Source organism: Sus scrofa, chromosome 13 (genome assembly GCF_054392235.1).
Source record: "Sus scrofa isolate SSC_HxYL_T2T_F1_AM1 chromosome 13, Sscrofa_HxYL_maternal_Yorkshire_Landrace_v2.0, whole genome shotgun sequence".
In the NCBI taxonomy this organism is placed as follows: Eukaryota; Metazoa; Chordata; class Mammalia; order Artiodactyla; family Suidae; genus Sus; species Sus scrofa.
The window spans coordinates 76,328,970-76,351,131 of record NC_139395.1 but is presented as its reverse complement, the minus strand read 5'-3'; the positions used below and the strand labels follow the sequence as shown (position 1 = coordinate 76,351,131).

Sequence of the window (22,162 nt, the reverse complement as noted above, 5' to 3'; positions counted from 1 at the left end):
ACAGCTCAGTGGCCTTTTGACTTTTTGACCAGTACCTGCTGTACCTTCAGCCTCTAATGAGAGTGGGCATTCCCCATGCTTTCAGCCTACCCATTTTACCAATGAGAAAACCAAGTTGAAATCTGGCCTCTGGTCCTAGCTTTGCTGCTCCTAGCTCTTGGGTCTGAGTGGTTTCACCAACCAAACCTCCATGTTCCCATTCATCAAGTTGAGGCGGTTAGACCACATCTTCTTTTTCACCCTTCCCCTTCCCTTCCTTCCAGAGCCAAGGTTGTACAATTCTCAGGAGAAAGTCACCTGATCACATGACAGGGATGAGCCCAGGGATCTGAGATTCCAAACCCCCACGGGCAAGCAGAAGTGTTCCCACCCACACAGGCCACCTCCCTTCCTGAGCAATTCTGCTCTGATGCTATGCCTTCTGCAGAGTGCCAGTGCCAAGCACATCATAGGTCTTAAGCAGGATCCTGAAGTCCATGCTAACTGTCCCAGCCTGCAGTGAGCACTTCCCATGGGCTAGGCACCAGATGGCAGCAATCGCCTCTCTCCCCCTTATAACAATCCTTGAGGAGACAAACACACTGCTTCTACCCATTTTAAAGTCATGGTAGCTGAGGCTACGAGGAGAGGCAAGGTGGGCACCTTGCCCAGGGTCATGCAAAAACATAAGATTCAAACCCAGTCTGAGTTGATTCCTTTCCATAGAGTGAACTCCACTGAAATCAATACGAATTGATTGGGTTATGTGCCATTTTCTTTCTTTTTAAAGTAAAAACATTTCCACCCCCTCTAAGGAATATGGATTACTTGTGTTTTGAAAGGGAGTAGCCAATGGAAGCATTTGCAAATAACATGCTATGTCATCTGGAGTTTGATTGAAACTAACTCAGTTTGGGGAGAAGATTTATATAAAGCAAATTGTCCATAAACTGATCATTCTTGAAGCTGGGTATTGGTTGGAAGTTCTCTCTACTGTTTTCTTCCATTCTCAACATGTTTGAAAATATCAATGATCATGGAAAAATATGAATTAAGTTTAACTTTGAAAAGTAATGCACACAGGATAAATGAACTGGCCTGGGAAAGGCTGTGCAATGGGAGTGGGGGTGGGGTGGTTTGTGTTGCCTGCCCACAGCTGAAAGCATTTTAAGGTCGCCTTATGAAGGCATTCATTATAGCCTCCTGCTTCTGTTCTCCCTGGACCACAAGGGCCCTCTTTGCATCCAAGAGAACAGTCTGCCCCCCAAATGCTGGCCAAATGATTTGGGTTTTCTGTCATGGGTTTCTGAAGCTACACTGTGGTTTTATGTTGGAATTTGGAGCCACATGCAGTTCACGTTCAGCCAGTCAGGAGATTTGGGGAACCTCCTATAAATGTTACCAGCAAAGGCACAGTGGCTGCCCTCGTCCTGGGACATCCAGAAAATTGGAAAAGAGCAGACCTCAGACATCCACATGATGGCCATGTGTCTGGAAGTGGCCTCTCTCTGCAAGCTCCCAGGGACCTAGTGCTCACTGCCTGCATTTGCCAATGTGCCCTGGGAATGCCACTTGTCCTTCCAGATTCCCCCTGAAACAAGGAGACTCCTCCATTGACAGCCTTTCCTTTCTGCAGCTGCTTCTTCCTCAGACAAGTGCAATCACCTCTCCATTGGGTTTCATGATACTGAGTGATAATCATTCATTTATTCAATAATTATTTATTGAACACCAATTACTTGGTTACGGTGTAGAGTCAGCAGATGGATGGATGGATAGACAGATGATAGATGGATGGGTAGATAGATAGCATAGCTGGCGTATGCAGCATATAATACACATGGTCCCTGTGCTCCAGGAGCTCCTAATTTTCTAGGAGAAAAAAGCCATAATCCATGATTAAGACTACTAATCATTTAATTATGATTATGACAAGTGTTTTGGAGAAGCCTAAGAGCTATGAGGGCCCATAAAGAAGAATGTGGTCTGATGGGGGTGGGGGTGTGCAGAGGATTCAAAGACAGCTTCTTGGAGAGAATAATGTCTAAACTGAGATCTGTAGAGTTTTTGGCATCCAAATAGGAAAAAAAGGGGTTATTCCAGACAGAGGGAATAGAATGCGCAAAGGCCAGAGGGAGCATGCCTTGTCGAAGGAAGTGCAGGAATACTGTATGGTCTGTGTAATATGCAGAGTGTAAGGGGGAAGGAGGTGGTGGCAGATACGAAGGAACTTGAAGGCCCAGTTAAAGTTTATGGGGGGATGGTGGTGATATTATGCTTTTAAACATAAAACAATCACTCTGGCAACTGGAGAGCTGAGTGGATCAGAGCAGGGCAAATGCAGATGCTGCAGGCTTAGGCACATCTGTGAGAATTAGGAGAAAGCATCCCTCCAGGAAGGCAGAGCCATGTAGACTCATGGTTAGGGAGTGGAACCTGGCCTGAATTTCAGAGCCCTCTAACTCTGACCCTGTACCCTTGTTCAGTGAACCTGTGCAACTGTACTCAATGGCCATGGATTCTGGGGAACAGAGAAATCAGAAGACTGTAGAATATTTGTTGACACATCTGCCTCCTCCACATTAAACACCTTGAATTCTGAGTTCTTGAACTCCACACTGACATTTGTAACCCCAGTGCACATAGAAGATGCTCCAAATGTTTGCCAAATAGATTCTTCTTTGGCCTTTTTTTTTTCCTTTATACTTTCTGTCTTCTTGTTCCCTTCTTCTAAATTCATAGTGGCTTCCTATTCATGCACACCGGCTGGATGTTAGGTAGAGGAAGTACTGTGTTAGGCACTTGCCTTGTTTGTCCTGCAAACATCTTATCCTCTGTCCATTCAACAGAGGGTCGGCCAGGGTAACATAGCTAGGAAGGTGGATGGGAACCTTTCTAAATCTTTGACAGGGAGTTCCTTTATGGCTCAGTGGCAACGAACCCAAGTAGTATCCACGAGGATGCGGTTTTGATCCCTGGACTTGCTCAGTAGGTTAAGGATCCAAAGTTGCTGTGAGCTATGGTTAGGTTCATACAAGGCTCAGATCTGATGTTTCTGTGGCTGTGCTATAGGCCAGAAGCTGCAGCTTCAATTCAATCCCTAGTCTGGGAAACTCCATATCTCTGGGTGCAGCCCTAAAAAGCAAAAAAAAAAAAAAAAAAAAAAAAAAAAGTGTGAATCTAAGTCCTGGGGATGGGGGTGGGACTGGAGGTGGGGTGGTGGCATACTTTCTCATAAGGGTTCTTATAGTTGAATCTTTCTGTAGCTGAATCCTAGAATGTCAGAGTTCAAAGGGACCATATGGGGCCTCATTTTGCAGAGGGGCCAGAGAGGCCCAGAGTGAGGCTAGAAGTTGCTCAATGTCACTGAGTTAAGTCAGAACCAGAGCTGAACTAGGAGCTAGGTTCCTTGACATGTTTGGAAGAAACAGATAGATATCCGGTGTGGAGATGAGAAGAGAAAGACCCAGGCGGGGCCCAGCTTTCCAGGGATGGCATCTGGTTGTGATGGGTATCAGTGAGACTGCTCAGGGTTAGCTCAGGACAACAGAGCGAGCTTGCTATCTGTGTGGAGGGGAAGAGCAGGCAGAGACAACAGGACTTCCTCAAGGACCAGGCACGTCTCTAAACCAGAATCCGTTTGGATCCAGCCTGGCCATAGACTTTTGGGACCCAGAGTTGAATTTCTTGTTCTGGGCCCCTAGCCAGGACAGCCTTTGCTGTCAGCAAGCCGTGGCCGGCCACTTGGAGGGCGCCGGGGCGAGGTCACAGAGGAGGCCTGGTTCCTTTTCCTGGGGCCCCTACCCCAGGTGGCCACTGAGGGCCCCATTCTGGTTCCCAGTAATGCCTGCCTGGGGTTTTCCTGCTTCTGGGTCTGCATCACAGCCCCTCTTAGGTCACATTGCCTCAGGTCCCACTCAGCGTTGCTCTGAGCTGGAAAATCCCTCGGAGCCCGCCCGGGGAGCCCATGACCGTGGTGGCAGGAAACTGTGACAGCAAGGCTGCTGGGGGGGATGAGGTTTATTCTTAGTGTGTGGCTGGGAAAGGCGGGGCTGTGTGGGGGTAGAGTAGAATGGAAGGGTTGGGAGAGAACAGAGAAATCCCAAAGGAAGGAGCCCCTCAGAGACTTTCAGACTAGTTTTCTTTCCCAGAGTGGCCTTTGCTTCTGGCCTCCAGGACTGTCTCCCTGCCTTGGGTGTCCCTGGAGCCTCTTGGGGGACATCTCAGGATCCAGGGTCCAGCCCCTCAATTCAGGGATCCCAACTTCTGTGGTTCAGTAGTAATAGCCATGGTAACCATGTAAGTAACAGTCATTAATTAAGCACTTCCTAGGTGCCATGTTCTGTGTATGCAGTACAGTGCCCAGCACACAGTGTGCCCTCAATAAACGGCAGCTTTGGGAGTTCCCTCCTGGCACAGTGGGAACGAATCCAACTAGGAACCATGAGGTTGCGGCTTTGATCCCTGGCCTCACTTGGTGGGTGAAGGATCTGGCGTTGCCGTGAGCTGTGGTGCTGTAGGTTGAAGATGTGGCTCAGATCCTGTATTGCTGTAGCTGTGGTGTAGGCTGGCAGCTACAGCTCCAATTTGACCCCTAGCCTGGGGATCTCCATATGCTGTGGGCGCAGCCCTAAAAAGCAAATAAAATAAAATAAAATAAATGGCAGCTTTATTGTAATCCACACATCCACCTTAAGAAGCAGGTATTAATCCCATTTTACAGGCAGGGGAACTAAGGCAGGAGAGCATAAATAATTTCTCCAGGGTCATACAGCTACTCATTTGTTCTCACACCCAACTTATATTTATGAAGTCCCTACTGTGTTGTGGCCACTGTCTTGGATGTGAGAGGAGGTCCAGAGTGCAGTCCCCACCTCAGCTGTGTGGTGTGTGTGTGTGTTCTAATGGAGGACTCCAGCTGTGAGCAGATAAGCAACTTTCTAAGGAAGGTAACTGCAGGTTGAGGGTGCAAAGTACGTGTGCGGGGTGAGGAGATGAAGAGTAAGGGAGAAGGATGATAAGGTAAGGCTTTTCTTCACAGGTGAGATGTGAGCTAGGGCTGGATGGGTGAGAAGGAGGTTGTTCTCAGCAGGGCCAACAGTGAGAGCAAAGGCCCTGGGTGATAAAACCTGGTAGGTTAACTGGAGGCCCCAGGAGGGTGAGTGGGGGGTGGGGAGCATGGAAGGAGGAGAGAAGGGCAAGCAGGAAGGCCTGGGTTCCAGCAGCCTTCCAGAGCCCAGGGAAGGAATGGCATCCTCAGGGGCGGTCAGTGGCAGAGGCTGGATTTCAATCCCTGAATTCAAGCCTCCATGGCCAGCCCAGGCTCTGCCTTTTTGGCCCACCCTCAGGCTCGACTCCTGACTGGACCTGGGGTTGGGAGGAGAAAGGAGGCTGGCCGGAACCTCCCTCTGCTCACTGCATATGACAGAACAGGCAGAGCCACTCCTGTCTCCAGCTCCAGAGCCTATGGGGCCTTGAGTTGCCCACTGAACAATAGGAGCCAGCCCCAGGGGGTCAGCAAGTCAGCCTTGAAGAAGGAGCTGCCATTCCAGCCCTCCCAGCTGCTCCCAGACTCCTAGGCTTTCTCCCTTCCTCCACCCACTATTCCCTCACAAAGGAGGCAGCTTTGCCACCCCACCTCCCCGCCCCCACCCCACCCTGGGTTCAAATCCTGCCGTCATAGCCAGGGGTACAGTGAACAAGTTGTTTAATCACCTGAGTCTCAATTCCCTCACCTGTGAAATGGACTAAACCCTGTCTGCTCTCCTAGGGCTGCAGGTGAACCTTAAATATGATAGGGGTAATATCAGTGAACACTGGGAGCCTGCTCCCAGCCAGGCATGGGTTCCGTGGGGTTTTTTATTCTTTTTTTTTTTTTTTTTCCCTGCAGCATGCGTAAATTCCCAGGTCATGGATCAACCCCGTGCCACAGCAGTAACAATGCCTGCTCCTTTACCTGCTAGGCCAGCAGGGAACTCCTAATTTCTGTATTTTATGTGCAGTAGTTCCCTTCATTGTCATAGAAACAACATGGGGTAGGAGTTGCTATCCTAGCCAGTTTTGTGGGCACATGGCTTGTGCAAGGGCCCCACACTTGTTTGTTTGGGTTTTTTTTTTTTTTTGGCTTGTGAAAAAAATATATACGTAATTTTATTGAAGTATAGTTGATTTACAATGTTTTGTTAATTTCTGCTGTACAGCAAAATGATTCAGTTACATATGTATTTATTCTTTTCCATTATGGTTTATCACAGGATATTGAATATAATTCCCTGTGCTATACAGTAGGAACTTGTTTATCCATCCTATATATAATAGTTTTGCATCTGCTAATCCCAAACTCTCACACTTGCTTTTATACTCAGCTCTTTTTTTTTTTTTTTTCTTTTTCATTTTTGGCCGCCCTGCCATATATGAAGTTCCTGGGCCAGGGATCAGATCCAAGCTGCAGTCACGACGTAAGCTGAAGTTGTGGCAACACCAAAGCCTTAACCCTCTGTGCTGGGCCATGGATCAAACCTACAACCCAGTGCTTCTAAGACACCACTGATCCCCTTGTGCTATAGCAGGAACTCCTATACTCAGCTCTTGCCATCTTGAAATTCTTAATTTTTCAACAAGGGGCTCTGCACTTTAATTTTCAACTGGGCCCTGCAAATTATGTAGCTGGTTCTGATTATTATATATGCCATCCATATATTCAAGAGATATTTATGGTGCCAGCCATGGCTTAAGGCCCTGGAGAGATAGGAGTGAACAAAAGAGAATTCCCCACCTCCATGAAGTTGACTTTGCATCACTTGCCAGATGAGTGAGCTGAGGTTCAGAAAAGGCAAGTTATTTGCCCAAGGTCACACAGTGAGTAAGGGGGTGCCCAAGTTCCAACTTAGAGCTCTTAACCACAGTACCGTCTCCCTTTCAGTATAAGGCTGGAAAGTACTTAACAGGATGCCAGGCAAAGAAAGAGCTATTCGGTTCTAAGTGCTTTAAATGTGTTGACTCATTACAACAGCTCATTTTAGAGACAAGGAAATGGAGGTCAGAGAGGTTAGGTAACTGGCCCAGAGTCACACAGCTGGTAAGGAGCAGAGATGAGATGGGGAACCTTAGTAGACCAGCTCAGAGCTGTGCTTTCAGCAGCTCCAGCACATGGCCTTTCAAAGTCATCATTCAGGAAATGGTGGGTTTTATATTTATTTTAATCACCATCGTTTTCATTTTTGTCTCTGGAGACTCCACACATGTGTGAGGCATGACCCAGATCACTTTGTGTGGAATGGAAGGATCAAGAAATGAAGGCACAGATTTCTTCAACCTAGAGGGTGCCCCGCTACCCCAACTCTGACATGACTTATCACCAGGGCCTTGGCGTCCAGCTTTCGTGGTCTTGCTTTCATCCCATGATGAAACCTCTCAGGGCCCAGGATGTAGAAAATGGGGTCGCGCCTTCCAGTGAACAGGCTGGGCTAAAGGGAGGGGGTGCCGTGGGGAGGAGTGGTTGACATCGATGGTTATCGCTGAGCACAAGCTTTCCTTTTCCTCCCTCCGTGATGACAGGGCTTGTCCTAGGGGTTCCCACCCCTCAAGGTTGTCACTGCTTGGAGAGCCTGACACCCCATATTTTGGCAGGCCTTAAGCACTGGGTGATTTCTGGGGCTCTCTAAGAGACCCCTGCCTAGACTGCTCATTCTCCTCACTGATGTATGATGTGCCCTGTCATTCATTTATTGCTCAACAAGTAGTTATTTAAATATCTCCTATGTGTCAGGTACTCTTCTAGGAACTAGGAATACAGTGGCATCTAAAGCAAACAAAAATCCCTACCATTAGGGAATTTATATTCTAGTCCAAGATACTTCTTTTTTTTTTCTTTTTACAGTCTTACCTGAGGCATATGGAAGTTACCACCCTAGGGGTTGAATCGAAGCTGCAGCTGCCAGCCTATGTGACAGCCACAGCGACACAGGGTCTGAGCCACATCTGCAACCTACACCACAACTTGTGGCAACCCCGGATCCTTAACCCACTGAGCAAAATTGGGGATGGAACCCACAGCTTCATGGATATAAGTCTTGGTTCTTAACCTGCTGAACCACAATGGGAACTCCCTAGTCTAAGATATTTCTAACCAGGAATTCTTGGCTTGGATGGCAGACATAGGATATTATCCTTTCTTGGGCACTGGATATTTTTTCAGTTTTATAAATATTTTTCTTCCGGCTGAACTGATGGCGTGCGCAAGTTCCGGGACAGGGATTGAACCTGAGCCACAGCTGTGACAATGCTGGGTCCCTAACCTGCTGAGTCACCTGGAAACTCCTCACTCATAAATAATATCAAATTTTGTCTAGGGCAGAGTTAAAGTACTTTTTTTTTTTTTTTTAAGGTGGGAGAGTAATTCTGGTCTCTATTACTCCATTTTGGCTAGAATCAGAAGTTTTTCCTTATGAGAAACCCTCTAGACCTGGGAAGGGCAAGACTTGAGAGCTTATCAGTTATTTATACCTTCATGTGAATGAGTTTATAACCTCCTTTCTGAAGCATTGTGGTTACAGGAATTGAAGAACAGGTAATATATTAAAGTGGAATATAGGATTTAGAAGATACATCCAAAAATACTCATGGAGCTGTTATTTCACTTGAATCCATCACAATTTTGCAAATCGGCCAGCAAGTCAGGTGCTTCTATTTTCATTATACTATAAAGAAGGTGAAGCTGGGAATCTTCCAGGACCAGCTCAGTCACACAGCTAGTTAAGACTCAGAGCTAACTGACTTCTACCCTGGAGCTCCTTCTAACATGCTGTGGGTCAGAGGTCACCAAGGGGGATGGGTGGCAAAGAGCATCTCTGATCCCCGAGACTTGTGCTGATTTGGTTGTTTCTCACAACTCCTGCCTCAGCATCTCAAGGGCATGAGTTAGCACAGCTCACATCCCCTGAGCAGCATCGACAGCTTAGAAAGACCAGAAGAGCAATCAGACTAGAATGTCAAGTGCACGGGGGCAGGGACCGCATCTGCTTGGGTTAACCCTGGGGCTCCAGTGCCTGGAGCAGCACCTGACCCCTAGTGGGTTTTCAAGGAATATTTGTTCAACAACAGAACATGAAGGAACAGATTTGGGGAGTAAACAGACCTTAAGGAACACCTGTCTCGATTGTGTCATCAAACAGACAATAATCCTTGCGTTTTAAGGCTTTGATTTTGTTGCTGTATTATGCTCTCCACGAGGACATGGGTTTAGTTTTGCTTGTGCACCGCTGTGTCGCCAGCATCTAAAACAGTGCCTGTCACATAGTAGGTGCTTAAGAAATATTTGCTGGGTGAATAGATGGTATAAAACATCGAGGTGTCTGTAAATGTGTGCGTAACATTGGGCTGAAGCTCGAGGAATTTGAAGTCAGACCTGGTTTGACCCCTGGCTCTGCCACTTGCTAGCTGTGTGACCTGGCAGATGTCTTTGAGCCTCAGTTTCCCTGGTGCTTACACTGAGGGGTGTCAATTGTCTCTACATCCAAGAATCTTGGTTATTATGTGAGGTTGTTCAAATGAAGTTCTTAGCATAGCTCCAGGAACAAAGAAAATGCTCCAAGGTTACTAAAGTTCTCATGTGTCTAAGAGTGAGGGTGCATTTTTAAAAACTAACTTAAAAGAGTTTTTAAAAACTGAAATATAGTTGATGTATAATAGTGTGTTAGTTTCAGGTGTTTCACATGATGATTTGATATTTGCATACTTTATGAAATCATCACAATAGGTCTAGTAAAACCATCTATCCTCATACAAAATTATTACAATATTATTAACCATGTTTCTTAGGCTGTATCTTATAGCCCCATGACTTATTTATTCTATAACTAGAGGTTTGTACTTCTTAATCTCTTTCACCCATTACCTCCTCCCTTCTGGCAACCACCTGTTTGTTCTCTGTATGTATGAGTCTGTTTTTGAGGGTGCATTTTTAAGGGTCATTTTTCCCCAAAAGGACATTTGTCCCTAGGACTACCCCCAAAGACCCTAGAGGTTGTTCTCCTGAAAGATGAAGCTGTGTGAAAAACAAATTCCTAACAAATCTCCCAGTGACAATGTAGGTAACCTTGCAGCCTGCAGGGCAGCACCCCATTCTGCCTTGCACCGGCTTGATCCTGATGCAGCTGGATTCACCGTGGGGTCACCAGGCTCTGCTTGGCTGCCCTGGTCTTCTGCAGCCCTTTGAAGTTGGGCCGTGCCTTTTCTCTCCTCATGATTGGCCCAGCCTCAAAGCTAACAAGCAGGCGGATCTGCACCAGGGTATAGTGGGTGCTTGAGATCAGCAGAGATAGGGAGTGAAATCTAGTCCTCCAGCAAAAGCAGCCACAGATAAAGTGACCACTCTGGGCTCTGCCATCCCACGAGGCCCTCCCCATCCTTCTGCATGGATCTCGTCCAAGTCTGGGTCTCGTTGGCTCACTCACAGGCCAGAGTTCTGGGTCTTTCTAGTCTTAACTTTTTGGGCTTGTAGATGCCGTAAGTGTAGGTCACTTTTGCCCTAGCAATTTTGGTCATTATCAAGGGAAGATTCTGTGTCTTTGAAAAGAATGACTAGAGTTCCCGTTTTGGCCAAGTGGGTTATGAACCTCTAGTATCCATGACGATGAGGGTTTGATCCCTGGCCTCTGTCAGTGGGTTAAGGATCTGGCATTGCTTAGTCGAATTGCAGCTCCAGTTCAACTCCTAGTCTGGGAATTTCCCTATGCCACAGTTGCAGCCGTAAAAATTTTAAAAAATTAAAAAAAAAAAAAAAAGAAAGAAAAGAATGACTGATGAGGCTGACCTTCCCATGGAATGCAAGGGTGAGGGAGCAGTATGGAATAGTAGTTAGGAAGGCCTCTGACACGGAGGGAGGTGGGACGATTTGGAGGAATAAGTGGTGGGTGTAGCACAGAGAAGGCCCTCAATCCATGACAGCAATTATGATATGGATTTGAGAATAAGGGGATTCCATACTTATGTGCACCCATCTTTCTTTTGACATTCAAAAGTCCTAGCCATGTTTAAGAGTCATTCACATCCCACTTATTTGAATAATTTTCTGGAGGTTAAGTTTCTCCAGGCCTCAGTGATGCGTGCCTCTCCTCCCTATCTGCTCTGCTTCACTTCAGGCTCTCCTTAAACACGTGTATGTGTGTGTCTATAACTAGATTGTGCACTTTCATTCATTTGTTCATTCATTTGGAAATAGGCAATATAGTCCAAATGTTAAGAGCTCACATGGGAACCAGGTAGCTGGAGGTTGCTCTAACTGTTACTACCTGTGTGAGTTCAGTGAATCACCCACTTTTCCTCTCTGCCTCAGCTCTCTCATCTCTAAAATGGGCATAACAGTATTTCCCTGCAGTCTAGCAGTTAAGGATTCGGCCCTGTCCCTGCTGTGGCTAGGTTCAATCCCTGGCCTGGGAACTTCCATATGCCACAGGTGTGGCCAAAAATTTAAAGAATAAAGTATAAATAAGTAAAATAGTCATAATGGTACCAGCCTCATCAGGCTGGGTGATGGTTAGCTAAGTGAATACCCACAAAGCATTTAGAACAGTCCCTGGCACATAGTAAGTACTCAATAAATAATATACCATTCTTATTCTTTTTCAGTCAACATTTATTAAGTGTCTCAAAACGCAGTGTCTATGACTATGGTTTGTAGAGATAAAAGATAACGCCTGCCTTCCTGAACTCACACTTTAGACTCCACACCAACCTTTGGTCATTTCCCTTCTTTATCTGCAGGAAAATATTTACTGATAAATTCATGAAAGAAGAACAATTATTCCGTCTCTGATCAGAGCTTGAACTGCCAGGGGTTTCTTTTGTCTTCTGTGCATTGTCTTAAGAACCAGAGGGCTTACTAAGAGCCCTAATGCTTACATACAAAGTTATTTCTCCTCCTCTGAGCCTGTTTCCTGAACAGTGAGATGGAAGGTAACTTCTGCCTTTTAGGGTTTGCAGAGCGAAACAAATGAAGCAAGGCTCATGGAGGCATCATGGAACCCCAAATGACTTGCATAGGATAAAAGTAAGGATGGCCTCCCTCGATTCCACTGAGGCTTTCCTACAAGGGCAGGGACAGCATCTTGGTCCCTGACACCATAGCACACACTAGGGCCAAGGGCATGGTCTCTGTCCCTTCATTAATACACGGTTTACACAGTGGACTCTTTGAGAGTCATAACTCTTATGATTGTAGGCCACAGAAACTCCTCTCCAACAGCCCAGGCAAAAATAGAAATGTGGGGTGATGAATCCAGGGGTAACTTGTGTGCACTCAGGAAAAGCAGAAGTGTAGACAAGACCTCAGGACAGCTAAGGGTTTCATGCATGTGCTCTTTTGCTCGCCATCTCTACCATCTTATCTCATACTCCTCTCTGCCTGTCAGCTGCATTCCCTCCAACTGGATCCCTCTATGTGGCAGGAAATGTGGCCACCAAGAGCATCCTCTTTTCTTAGGGAGAAACTGAATTTTCTTCCCTAGATTCCAAACCAGAAAAAAAAAAAAAAAAAAAAAACCAAAAACCAAAAAACCTCTTAGGAAAAGATCTGATTGGCTTGGCTTGGGTCAGGTGTTCGTTCCCAGGATCAATGAGCTATGGGGTTGTGGGGCAGCAGGGGGAGATGGAGTTGCACAGCACAGACACACCACTAGGGGCCTACCCAGCTATCAGGACCCCTGTGAGGGAGCTTTTGCTTCAGCCCCTGAGACTATCTGTGCTGTCCTCTTACCTCGCCTTAGCACTCTTATTGGGCTCTGGCCTGAATGAATGTCATTTCCCCAAGTGGATTATATACTCTATAAGAACGAAATTATTTTAGATAATCTTTTCATCCTTCTCTCTTCCCCCTCACTCTGCCTATCACACACAAGATGGCAATATCAAGCACACTCCTAGTCATAAGAAATGTCCTAGATAAGTGCACAGAACTAAGGCAGATGGAAAGCAAGTTGCCCAAGGTCACACAGCTCCAACTAGATGCCAGGTTACCCGCCCTGTGATTTCCAATAGCTTTCTCTCCTTCTCTCTCTCTCTCTCTCTCTGGGTTAAAGTCTCTAGTCCTCATTCTTACAAGGAAGCTGCTCTATAGCTCAGTCACTTCCTGCCTCCCCAGGCTTATCTCATACACTCTACACATCTTCAAGGTGATTATTATTTTTATTGCTATTCCTAGAGACGCCGGAGGCACCCATACTGATCCACTTCCCTCTCATTAGAGATAAAGGGATTTTTGACTGCATTCCAGCCAGGGTGCACTTCTTTCTCAAATCTGCCTCACCCCTACTCACCTTTAGGGCTTCTACACTTGGAATTTCCTCTGCCTGGAACAATGTATTGCTTTTCTAGGGCTGCTAGGACAAAGGACCACAAACTGAATGACTTAAACAGTATAAATTTACGGTCTCAAGTTCCAGACGTTGGAAGTCCAAAATCAAGGTTTGGGCAGAGTTGATTCCTTGTGAGGCTGTAGGGGAGAATCTCTTCCAGAGCTGCCCCCAGCTTTGATGATCTGCTGACAATCTTTGATTACTAGGCCTATAGATATATTAATCTGATCTCTGCCTTTATCTTCACATGGCATCCTCCCTGTGTCTGTTCTGACTCTGTGTCCAAATGCTCCCCCCCCCTTTTGGCTGCACCCATGGCATACAGAAGTTCCCCAGCCAGGGATTGAACCTGTGCCATAGCAGCCACCCAGGCCACCCAGGATCTGCAGTGACAATGCCAGATCCTCAACCCACTGTGCCACAAGAGAACCCCCAATTGTCCCTTTTTCGTAAGGATACCAGTTACATTGGATGAAGGCCCACCCTCATCACTTCACGTTAACTTGATTCACTCTGTGAAGACCCTTCTTTCCAAATGAGGTCACGTTTTGAGGGGTTGGGATGTTAGAACCCCAACATTTCTTTGTGGGGGACACAATCCAACCCACAACAAACACCATCTTTCACCCCTTTTCCCACCCTAACCAGGCAACCTCTTTATCTATCCCATCTCAGGCCAGCCTTCTCTGAACACTCCGGACAGCACCTAGCCCTGCTGTCTGCCCTCTTGTACTCTTCTTCTTATTTGTTTTGGATGGTTGGTATCTGCTTGTGTAATGATCTGGCCAGTCCCGGGGTCCCCATCAGCTGCTCCCCTTCACGAGGACAGAAGCATGACTGTTCTGTAGCCCACCTTAGCCCCACAGCCTGGTATTTGGACTGTCAGTAAAGGGTATCAGTAAATGCCCAAGGCCGGAATGAATGAGCAATGAAGATATTAACCCTTACTAATTACAAAAGCGAAGAGGAGCTGCAAAGCAAGGGCCTCCAGGCAGAGAGAGTAGTGTTTCCTCCAGAGAGAAAGAATGTGCTCTGGAATCCACCCAGGGCCACCCCACCCCCCCACCCCCACCCTCACACCCTCCCGGATCCTTGACTAATGGTCACAGCTTGTCCCTCCCACCCAGTCACACTGGGAGAAATCCGCTCAGCATAGCTGTGCAGGGAAGGCCTCAGGAACCTCAGGGAAGCTGGAGGTGAGTCAGAAGGGCCAGTAAAGTGAACAGCTCTGAAACCTGACCCCTTGCATGAAGCAGGGGTGGTGGGTTCGCAGAAGGTGATGGGGCTTGCTTTAATAGTCAAGGAGCCTGAAGGAGCATCAGCTTTCAGAAAAGTGCTCTAGGTGATAAGGGGCCAAATGTGTCCTAAGCTCCAAGTATCGAGAGTTACTGTCCCATCACGGCCCGCGAAGGTGACAGAGTGGCCTGTGTCAGGTACATCCCTCCCCCAGTGGCCATTGTGGGCTTGCCTGTGTAGGTAGGAGATGCAGCTTTTATCCCTATGGGCTCCACTCTCCCTTGCCTGTGTGGGGAGGCCAGGTGGATGTGTCCAAGAGGCCTTCATCTGGCTCCAGTGAAGCAGCCTGACCAACCTACCCACAAAGGAATTCCAGCTCCTTCTTCCCAGGACCCCTCGGGTACACCTCATAGGCAGTTAAATCCCAAGGGGAAAAAAATAAAGCCCAGGGTGAGGGCCGAGCTGGAAAAAGTGACATGCAGGCCAGTCACCATATTTTTCCCCAGTGAAAGGCTGACTCATTGCAACAGGCCTGGGCTGGCTCAGACTCGAGCTGGTGGCTTGGAACATGCTTGGACAGTGAGTGCCTTGTCTGAAAGGCTGGCCCGTGAGAAGGTCAGGGGAGCTGAGACTGTGGCCCTAGGAAGCCCCCACACACAGCCTGGGGAGCCCAAGGGAAGCAAGGGGCAGGGGGGATCCCTTTCTTCCCTCCCCTTCAGACTCTTGGGGGCCCTGGCATCACACGATCACCCCAAGAACTCAAGGGAATTAAGCCCATATGTCCTGAGCCTTGTTATGATGCTTCCTCCCCATAGAAGCCATATGAAATAACACCTAATTTAAATGTAGAGAAGACCATTAAGGTCTTGGTTTTCTCTGTAAGGTTATCTCAAAGCTTTTCTTTGAAATGTCAAAGTGAAATTATTTCCCAGGATTGAGGGGAAACGGAAGCAAATGGAGGTTGCCTTCCTAGTGCACTCAGCAGTCAGTGTTCAGTCTTCCCCACGGGCGATTCAGCACCACGCAAAGTGCAGAGTTCGACTCTGATGAGCTCCTCAGACTCTCTTTCCTCATGCTTTTGTCCATGTTGACATAAAGGGCTCTTTGGTAAGGACTTTAGAATCATATGTTGGTTTAAAGCCTTGGCTATGCCATCTGCTTGCTGTATGACCTTGAGCAAATCACTTGATGTCAGGGGACTGAATTTCTCTACATGTCAAATGGAAAGTACACAAGATAGGGAGTTCCCGTCATGGTGCAGCGAAAATGAATCCATCTAGGAACCATGAGTTTGCAGGTTGGATCCCTGGCATTGCTCAGTGGGTTAAAAATCTGGCGTTGCCGTGAGCTGTGGTGTAGGTTGCAGATGCAGCTCAGATCTGGCCTTGCTGAGGTTCTGGCAAAGGCTGGCAGCTGTAGCTCTGATTAGAGCCTTAGCCTGGGAACCTCCATATGCCACGTCCCTAAAAAAAAAGAGAAAGTACACAAGATAAATGTATGCATAGTGCCTCATACAGCACTTCGCATAGAGTCTAGTTTATATACTACATCTCTTCTGGTGTCTCCCTTTATGCCCTGCAAACCTTCTTTTTAGGAAAAAATGCTGTCAACCATTTACTCTTTAGTGTGAATAAGCTCCTGTAAATGTCATTCCTTCTGTTCTTTCATTTATTCAGCAAATGCTTGTGTACCTGCCAGGTGCCTAATTTGAGTTATGCGCTACTTACTCTACATACAGATTTTTCTTTTCATCCTCATGACAGTCTCTGCAAGGTCACTAATACACCATTTGGTGTTGGAGGAAACTGAGACTCAGGAAAGTGAAAGAACATTCTCAAAGTCATATGGCACAGCCTTATTCATTCAGGAAACATTGACTGAATAATAATAATAATGATAATAATAGCAATAACAACAACACTAATTTTAACTAACCCTGGCCTGGAGCTTCCTCTGTGCCAGATACAATTTTAAGCATCCTAGATTAAGAAATTTTTTTTCTATTTTATTTTTTCTTGTTTTGGCCACCTCACAGCATATGGAGTTCCTGAGCCAGGGATCAGATCTGAGCTATAGTAGCGACCTACACTGCAGCTGCAGCAACACTGGATCCTTTACCCATTGTGCCAGGCCAGGGATCAAACATGCATCCCAGTGCTTTAGAGATCCTGCTTATCCTGTTGCATCACAGCAGGAACTCAGATATTTTAACTCATTTGTTTCTCACAATAACTCAGTGAGATGATTATTAGTGCTCTCATTTTACAGAGGGAGAGAATATTTAAAACTATACACGTTATTCTTTATTTTAAACATGGGATCATTTTGAATGTGTTTTTCGACCTACTTTTCTCACCTTAATAATAATAAAGTTACTTTTTCAATGTATTTTTTCTTGACTATTTAGTCTTCCAACTTTTACACATACCGTAAATTACTCAACTAGTGTCCAGAAGACCAATTTTCAAGTTTTTTTTTAAACTGTGAATGACACAGAGATATCCATCCTTGAAGCTTAATCTCTGAAAACCCATAAATTATTCCCTCATAGTAACTACTGGAAGTAGAACCACTTGGTCCAAGATTTACATGTCCCAAGGCTTCTGGCATCCCTTGCAAATTGCCTCCCAGAGGATGCTATAGGAAGGTAAGCTGTCACAGTCCCATGGAGGGCAGTCTGATGATGTCCATCAAATGACAGATGCTCATGCTATGAAAGAGCAATCCCCCTCTGGGAGTTATCTCACAAATATTGTTATACACATACAAATGACATACATCTACAATTAGTCATTGCAGCCCTATTGGTAATAGCGAAAGATCAGAAATAACCCAGATGTTCATAATAAGGAACCAGTTAAATAAATGACAGAATATCTATACACTGAAATACTATGCAGTTGTAAAAAAAATTAAAAGCCTTTTCAGGGAGTTCCTGTCATGGCACAGCGGACATTAATCTGAATAGGAGCCATGAGGTTGTGTGTTCGATCCCTGGCCTTGCTCAGTGGGTTAAGGATCTGGCATTGCCATGAGCTGTGGTATAGGTCGCAGACACGGCTTGGATTCTGCATTGTACTGGTGGGATAGATCCCCAAGATATAGTAAGTTAAAAATAGGGAGTTCCCGTCGTGGCGCAGTGGTTAACGAATCCGACTAGGAACCATGAGGTTGCGGGTTCGGTCCCTGCTCCTTGCTCAGTGGGTTAACGATCCGGCGTTGCCGTGAGCTGTGGTATAGGTTGCAGACGCGGCTCGGATCCCACATTGCTGTGGCTCTGGCGTAGGCCGGTGGCTACAGCTCCGATTCGACCCCTAGCCTGGGAACCTCCATATGCTGCGGGAGCGGCCCAAGAAATAGCAACAACAACAACAACAACAAAAGACAAAAGACAAAAAAAAAAAAAAAAAAAAAAAAAATAAGTGCAAGGAGGGACAAATTAAAGGTATGGGATTGTCAGATACAAACTACTATTATGTATAAAGTAATAAGCAATGAGGATATATGGTATAGCACAGGGAATTATAATTATTATCTTGTAATAACTCAGAGTATAATCTGCAAAAATACCAAATCATTATTCTGTACACCTGAAACAATATATTATAAATCTACCATACTTCAATAAAAATATGTGCAGAATGATGTAAATAGCATGCTATTTTTGTATGAAAAAAAGAGGCAAGTGACAGCCCTCATTCATATTTGCATGTGTAAACAGGGATAAGCTCTAAGATAAGTTAAAGCAATGCCTACCTGCCTACTTATAGGTGATTTTGGCTCAGCCAGAGAAATCAAAAAGGGTGAATCAGGACAGGAGCATAGTTTTTTCCACTGATCACTTTTAAGTTTTTAGGTTTTTGAAACTATACCATGCTTCTATTCAGAAAATTAGTCTTGAAAAATTGCCTTCCAATATTGTTACAAAATTTTTTTAGGTGTGATCATGCGTTTGTACTAATTTTTATAGAATATTTTTTAGAGATATATAGTGAAATATCTACAAATGAAATCATATCTCCAGATTTGCTTCAAAATAATATGTAAATAAGGGAAGCAGAATGGTATACACATTACAGGTGAAACTGGACATAGATTGATGACTATTAAGACAGAAAAGCTAATATCTAGAGGATTCATTATGCTCTTCTGTCTACTTAAAAAAAATAATTTATTGAGGTGAAATCAACCACTTTAAAGTGAACAATTCAGTGGCATATAGTACATTCACAAAGTTGTACAACCACTTCAAATTAAACACATTTCCAGAGTTCCCGTTGTGGCTCAGTGGAAACGAATCTGACTAGCATCCATGAGGACACAGGTTCGATCCCTGGCCTTGCTCAGTGGGTAAGGATCTGGCATTTCTGTGAGCTGTGGTGTAGGTCACAGATGCGGCGGATCTGGCGTTGCCATGGCTATGGTGTAAGCCAGCAGCTGCAGCTCTGATTTGACCCCTAGCCTGGGAACCTCCATATGCTGTGGGTGCAGCCCTAAAAAGACAAAAACAAAACAAAACAAAACAAAAACATTAAACACATTTCCAACACTTCAGATTAAAACCCTGTACCCATTAAGCAATTTCCCCCCATTTCTTTCTCCCTTCAGCCCCTGGCAGCCATCAGTCTGTCTTCTGTCACTATTCTTGATATTTCCTATAAATGAAATCATACTATTTGTGACTTTTTGTGCCTGGCTTCTTTTACCAAGTATACTATTTTTGAGATTTATCCATGTTGTAGCCTATATCATGCTACAGGTATATGTTGTAACATACAGCATGTAGTACTGCGTTTCTTTTTAGTCCATTGTATGTATATAACACAGTATGTTTATCCACTCATCCACTGATGAACATTTAGGCTGTGTCCATCTTTTGGCTATTGTGAATAGTGCTCTTATGAACATGCTTGTACACATGCTGGTTGGAGTACTTATTTTCAGTTTTTTGGATTGTATACCTAGGAGAGGAATTGCAGAGTTACTGGGTAATTCTGCGTTTTAACTTTTTGAGGAACCACTCACTGAACTGCCTTCCACAGCAGCTAAATTGTTTTATATTCCCACCAGCAATGTAGGAATGTTCCAAATTCTCCACCTCCTCGACAACAATTGTTATTTTCCGTTTTGTTTTTTCTTTATTGTAGCCATCTAGTGGGTGTGAAGTGGTATCTCGAGGTTTTGATTTTGCATTTCCCTGATGACTAATGATGTTGAGCATCTTTTCATGTGCTTCTTGGCCATTTGCATATCTTCTTTGGAGAAATGTCTTACTCAAGTCCTCTGCTCATTTTAAAATTGGGTCATTTTTCTTTTTGCTGTTTCTGTCTACTTTCATGTATGTTTTAATTTCTCCATAGTAAAAAAAAAGTACAAAAATATTAGATATTTTATATAAATTTTATGAAACACATATTCCCCCCCCACTGAAAAGGGAATCGTTTTCCCTCCTTTTTCTCCCGCTTGAATTCCCTAGAAACCCTTGCATAATCCCTGCCTCTGTATACTATCTATAATGTCATTTCCCAAAAAAAGTATTTGCTCTCCAAACATATCAATAAGCACAAGCTACTTCCCTTTCACACTTTTAGAGGTGGGTATGCCAGAGGGACAGCAGGGTTCTTAGGAGAAGCCAAGGCTGGCTTTCCCTATCACTTTGGCCACAGCCTTAGGCCAATCTCCCTCACCCCCAGCCCCTTACCTAGCAGCCTGGTGATTCATTTCCTGATGTCCCACCTCAGTATCTTTGCTAAGATTCCTCTGGGAAGGGAGAGCCCTGTCTCTTGCAGAAGAAACCTTCCGGGACCCAATCCAGCCACATCACAAGACTGGATAGCCCAGCCGAGAGACAAGCTTGTCGGTGGCTTCCATAGCCAATGGGAGAGGCTTCACCCAGCTCATGTTCTGCTGTGGTAGTCGGGCCAAACAGATGGCTTGGGATAAACAGGGGGGTGTTACTGAAGGGGGGGGTGGGGATGGGGTGGGTTTGATTTTGAGTGGCCTCTGCCTCCCTCTGGATCCCAGAGAAGGAGGTGGGTTAGGTGAAGGCCAGGCCTGAGGAAGGGGCTATGGTTTGGTGCCCTCCAAACATTTTGTGATTTTTCTTTTCTTTTAAAGCAATGGAACTCTTGTTCAAACAAACCAGTACGATATTTAAGACAGAGAAAAAGGAGGCTGCTCCAGCAAAAGAAGGGGTGAGGAACCCAGAGCCTTCCTTCCCTTCCTCCATGCCACGTGGCACTTTAGGGAATTCTGTGTCTTTGGGGAACATGCTGATCCCATTAATACATAGTCTTTATATAAAACCATTTGGGAACTCAGTGCGATCTGTCTCTCAGAGCCTCACGGGGGCTCCTGAGGCCTGAGGAGAAACCTGGCAGCCGGTCAAGCTCCAACCTGAGATTCTGACCCCCTTCCAAAGAGAGAAGCAGCCTCATGCTTACCCCTCACCAGCCAAGTACTGGGGAGCTAGCCAAGGGCTGAGAGCTGGGACAGGGTGTGGGTCGGCAGATGGAACCTGAGAGGGACGGGAGCTGTCATGGCCTGATTTTCAAGTCTGCCCACTTTCCCTTCTAGCAAGAGAGCCAGAAATTCAGTCCCAGCCTCCCTCCCTTCCTCCCTCCTACGGAATGGCCCCGCCTCAAGTGGTCCATAGGTAGCTCCATCCTAGGCCTCTCTACCTGCATCTTTCCTAACCTTAAGAGGGATGTGAGAAAAGGAATGTCCCCTGCTTCCCACCCCAGATCATTTGGCATAGAATTTCTTCAAACCCAGGTTCTGGTTCTCAGCACAGACAATCTATAAACGCCCTTCCCTACCCCTAGCCCTACCCCAACCCCAGGCCCCAATATTCCTGCAGGGTTAGCTCTTTAATTAGAGAATGCGCTGATTTTTAGCGGTGGGATGCTAGGTGGGGGTACTTGCAAGGAAGCAAATAAAGAGTCAGCTGAATAACTTTACCCTGAGATTCACGTATCTCATCCAAGCACAGGGATCATAGTACCTACTCCATGGGGGCTACTTTGAGGATTAAATAAGATAATGCATGTTCAAGCCCAGCATCACAGCAGCTCAGTTTAGAAGCAATTCTATACCAGAGAAAGGGCATGGCTCTGTCCTGTGTCACCTCTGGTGAGGCTCAAATTTCTTCTCTCTAGCTCCAGTTTTTTCATCTCTTATTAATATCTACTCCTCACAGTTGCTATAGGAAGTAGAGATGATTTGCATAAAGTGCTTAATGTATGAGTTCCCTAGTGGTGCAGTAGGTTAAGGATCTGGGGGTCTGGCTTTGTTACTTGTTACTGCTATGGTGAGGGTTCGATAGCTGGCCCTGGGACTTACATGTGCCACGAGCCTGGCCAAAAATAAAGTGCTTAAAATACAGTACCTGGCCTAGGGAAATTACTCAAAATATGGTAGTAACAGTGGAAGTTATTACTCTTTTACTATTATTATTGTTATGATTACTTTCACTATTATTTTATGAGAAGTGTGATGTGGTTTTGTAGTTAAGTACATAGATTCTGGAATCAAATTGCCTAGGTTTAAATTTCAATTGACCGCTGGAGCTGTGTGACCTTATGCAAGTTACTTAA

At 45.6% G+C, this 22,162-nt stretch overlaps 1 long non-coding RNA gene across 1 annotated transcript in view; it reads left to right on the top strand.

Moving 5' to 3' along the window:
• The window catches only part of LOC146397415 (uncharacterized), a 29,722-nt gene that overhangs the window by 7,445 nt on the left and 115 nt on the right, over positions 1 to 22,162 (top strand). The gene's annotated exons all lie outside the window — the stretch shown is intronic.